Here is a 4,835-nt window from a genome sequence, read left to right as displayed (position 1 = left end):
ACTCTGTTGCAAGAGGATGGAAATGAACTGAATTAAATGGAATCAAATAAATAACATATGAAATCACTTTTAATGTTAACACCACTTTAACACAGGTGTACGGGAGAGGGAAAACGTTGGTGTATAGTCCCTTACAGTAAATACACAACATATATACAATAAACACAGCATAAATACACATTAACACACCCATATCCAAAAGGGCAAGCTATGAATATACAAGATGTACAAACATGCACATTTACATTTAATATAGGAACTTATGTTTGCATTTGAAGATACAGAGGTGATAGAATATTTATATTCTAAGATATACAAGGGTTCAGTTCTCCTTGCACCAAAAAAAATCACAATTAACAAACTTCCAGGTATTAACTATTTCTAAGTTTACGATTCACTCTTGTCCAACTACAATTACTGTTATATATTGCTACAAAATATAGCTGTATTATGATATGAACTTATTTTCAGAAATTAGCATTTCACACATTTTGCATAAAAATATCTCTTCCATACTAAACTAAGAAAAAACATCTTAAACAACTGAAACTTATAGCTGTGCCCTGAATCATCATCTTCCTCACACTTTCATCATTTGGATTTACACCATTATATGTCCATTTCCAGTCTATTGATGGCCAGTGTCCTAGAATGAAACGGTAGATCAACTCTAACAAGTTCTGTACTAACAATCTGGCTTCTGAGTTACACATAGCAGGAAAAAGCTCTGGTAAAGATTGTTAATGACTTGTACTGCAGGTAAAGTGTGTTTTTGAGGCAGGTTCAATGCTGGGAATTTTATCTTATCTGATCCTCTGTAGGCATGCTTTTGCTGTTGATTTTTTCACTCTAATCCCACTCCTCTGCACTGTAAAAAAAACATTTTTTAACAGATATTTACTGTAAATAAATACAGTATTTTTCTGTCTTTTCATAATAAGAGAATATACCTGTAAAATACAGGAACATGACTTTTTTAAAGAAAACTTTAAATATACAGTCAAAGTCTGTAAATTTAAATTACAAGAATTTCTTGTTTTATAACAGGATTGTATATATTTTTTAAGGGTCTTGAGTTTTAATTTAGTAGTTATCAGTGTAAAAATGCAGTTTTCAGTGTAAAAACACAGAACAATGCCTTTTGTAACTTCACAGTAATTTTCCATTTTCAAACAGTAAATTCATGGCATATTAAAATTGCATGTTATCAAAGAAATTATATTTACATTAAATTTAATTAAATTATTAAATTTATATATCTACATTTGCTGGAATTATAGTGAATTAAGATTTGAAGTAAAATATTATGTTAAATTTCCCATTTCCAATTCTCTAAATATACATTAATAACTCTGCTACCAAACCAGCTGTAAATTGAATCACATACACTAAGTACTGAACAACAGCCTTTTATTTGAAATGACATTTAAAGCAACAAGTTTAGAACACAATACTGCTCCACTCTGCTCAAGCAAGTGAATAATATAAAATATTTGGTCCCTCAATCCTCAATCCCGGGCAATCAAGGGCTTTTCGTGAGAAGGCGCAAAGATATAAGGCATTAGGAGATTTTTTTCAGAAAGGCCCATAAGATAACCTGTTAAAACATTGCAATATATAGCAATAAATTTGTGGAGGGGGGTCAGAGAAATAGAGAGAGAGAGAGAGAGAGAGAGAGAGAGAGAGAGAGAGAGAGAGAGAGAGAGAGAAGAGATCGACCCATCCATACATTCATCCATCAGGAAACAGATCAGCAAACAGTTCTGTGTGGTGATTATTGTTGTCAAAAAAATCGATATATCGATATGTATCGATACTGAACATTCTGAAACGGTACAATACTCGTTTCTCTTAAGTATCGATTCTTTTTACATAAAATGCGCTTTCGTTTGAGCCACCCAAGCTGCCGTAATGCACAGGACAGTTTGTAATGCTAAAATGGCAGCTAAAGCAAACGCAGTGCTGTTGGATTCGAAGCAGATACAGATGGAAAACCGAAGGACACGAACAAGCCAGTTTGCAAGCGGTGCTTTTGGAACATTTCAACCAAGGGCGCTAAAGCCTGGTTGAGTGACCATAGCGCTCGACTCCGGCCACCTCGCGCGAACCTCTGCGAGCGGTGGAGGCGTTTATACTTTCCGCTTTGCAGTGTTGTCCGAAACTATATGTGGTAGTAGACCACGGACGTAGTTTTGGGGGGGGACGGGGGGGACATGTCCCCCCCACTTTTTCAAAAGCCGGTTTTGGTCCCCCCCCCAGTTTTTACAGTTAAAACCAAATATTTAAGTAGCGACGAAGTCATGTCCTAGCACTAGGATCATGCAGCTCCGATACCCCCCCCCCCCCCCCCCCCCCCCCCGCTCAACAATTTTTGTTCACAGCGCTCAACAATTTTCATTCAACCACCCCCCCCCCCCGCTCAACAGTTCGCCACCCCAGGTTGTGTCCCCCCCACTTATGAAATCAAAACTACGTCCATGTAGTAGACACCCCTCAACAAAAGGGGAATGAACACTTACCTGACGAATTTTAATGCTGTTTTGTGTTTCAGGTTTGAAGGTGCTGGAATGTAGGCTAAAGTACTTTAAAATGCTTGAAATTGTAACTACTTCGTTTCACAACAAATATCTATCTGACTGAACAGTTCACTTGCATTACGCTAACAAATACGAGCCTCTTGTAATTCCAGGACGAAACATGAGAGAACGTGAAGACGTTAAGATTGGGCGTTTTGAAAATAAACAACCATTAAATAATGTGGTAAAAGCGCAATATTTCGAATCATTTCGAGTATATGTATAAATATTTAACTTAATTAAGTTTAACGTGCTCGGAAATATTGGTACAAGCGCTTGAATTCCACTGTAACGTCTACTCCGCCCCAACCTATGTGAGATCTTCGTGTTTCCCTGTTATGTTTTTTAGTTGAATCTCCGTAGCGTTCTCCTGTCACGCCCCTTGATCTCGCCGCCCATTGTTAGTCTTGATCAGCTGTTTATGTTTAACTCCTTGATGTGTTTGGTTTATATTCCCGTGTGCCCAGTCTTTCCTTGTAAGTCAATTTCTGGTATTCATTGTTGCGAGAGTTGTATGTTCTGTTCCCCGTGTTTGTTATCGGATCTGCCCTTGGTGTTTAACTTTGATCATTGTATGTTCAGCGTTTGGTCCTTTCGATTAGATTTGTTTCGAGTTGTTTCGCAGATCATCCTATGTTTGGTTTTGTACTCTTTATTGAGTCAACGCGTTATTGTTTCCTGATGGTTCGTTAGTGAAGTTAGTTGATTTCGCCAGGTCTGTTTTGCATTAGTCCGGTTTATTGTATTGTCCTTTGAATGCGTTTGTTTGTTTACTGTTTGTGTAATAACTCGTTCATATTTTTGTATTCCTTGTCGTGTCTGAGAGGTGTTGGGTAACTAGTCTGTGTACTATTGTTCACTCAAGGAGTTTTACCATTGCATTCGCAGTATTTCGTTGTCTGAAGCTCCGAGTGTTAATGTAAATGAAATGCCTCGCCATTCAAGAGCGATTCGAGCCGATCAGGTTAGGAGACGGGAGGAAACTCCTACCAATAAATCTGACTCTCAGCAGCATCTGTGTCCTTCTCCTAGTTCTTGCATGTTACATCCACCTTATAAAGGTGTATGAACCCTGCAAACATGACTTTGCGCGTGCCGCGCCTCAGCGCAATGAACAAAGTTACAAAATTCGAGAGGTGCACGACCTCGCGTGCGCCGCGCTTCAGCACGATGAACAAAGTCATGTTTGCAGGGTTCATACACCTTGTGGAATTCAAACACTTGTATGTCACTTTCAAGGTCCATTTCAATATTTCCCAGCACGAGCAAAGACACTTCGTCAGACGTTCAAAAGACGTCCACTGAAAAGCCAGAATGAAAGTTTTTGTGACGTCTTTTGAACGTCTATTGCTGCCGTTCAGTTGCAGTTTTTGCACGTCCACTGACATCCAATAAAGGTCCTAGTCAGACGTTCAGATAGAAAACTCGTCATAGACGTCCATGTTAAGTTAAGGTCCTAGTCACACTGTCAGATTTTGAACCAGTTTTGAACGTCCACCAGACATGCAAAATGGGTCTGGACTGACCGACGTGATACAGACATGATTTTAACGTCTTTCTGATATCGCATGTTTGTTGGGATAAGTTAAATATTTATACATATACTCGAAATTATTCGCTTTTTTTATCACATTATTTAATGGTTGTTTATTTTCAAAACGCCCAATCTTAACGTCTTCACGTTCTCTCATGTTTCGTCCTGGAATTACAAGAGGCTCGTATTTGTTAATATCATATAAGTGAACTGATCAGTCAGACAGATATTTGTTGTGAAATGAAGTTACACTTTCAAGCATTTTTAAACACAAAGCAACATTCATTTGTTTGTTTATAAAAAAATTAAAAAGGCTTTAAAACGGAAATTAGCACAGTATCTGACTTTGGTATCGAAAATGGTATCGAATTTCAATATTTTTTTAAGTATTGTATCGAAGTTGTAATTCTTAGTATCGTGACAAGCCTTTCAAGCATGAGGGCCCCTTGCTTATATTTTGCCTAGGGCCCCAAATTGGCTAGATCCGCCACTGGTGCTGCATCAACAGAACATGCACACAGTAAACAATCAACAAACAGTAACATTGTAACAATATAGAAACATTTATTACTATTTTATGTTTTAATGTAAAATCACACAATTTTATTTTCATTCAAGATCTTTATTTGTAATATAACAGGAATACTTATTTAGTTAGAAAAATACACGCTGTTTCATACAGCTTTTGGTTGAGTGTGATTTATACAGAAAAGATGGGACACTGA

The sequence above is a fragment of the Brachyhypopomus gauderio genome, chromosome 1 (genome assembly GCF_052324685.1).
Source record: "Brachyhypopomus gauderio isolate BG-103 chromosome 1, BGAUD_0.2, whole genome shotgun sequence".
NCBI classification, from domain to species: Eukaryota; Metazoa; Chordata; class Actinopteri; order Gymnotiformes; family Hypopomidae; genus Brachyhypopomus; species Brachyhypopomus gauderio.
Note: the sequence above shows the minus strand (reverse complement) of the source record.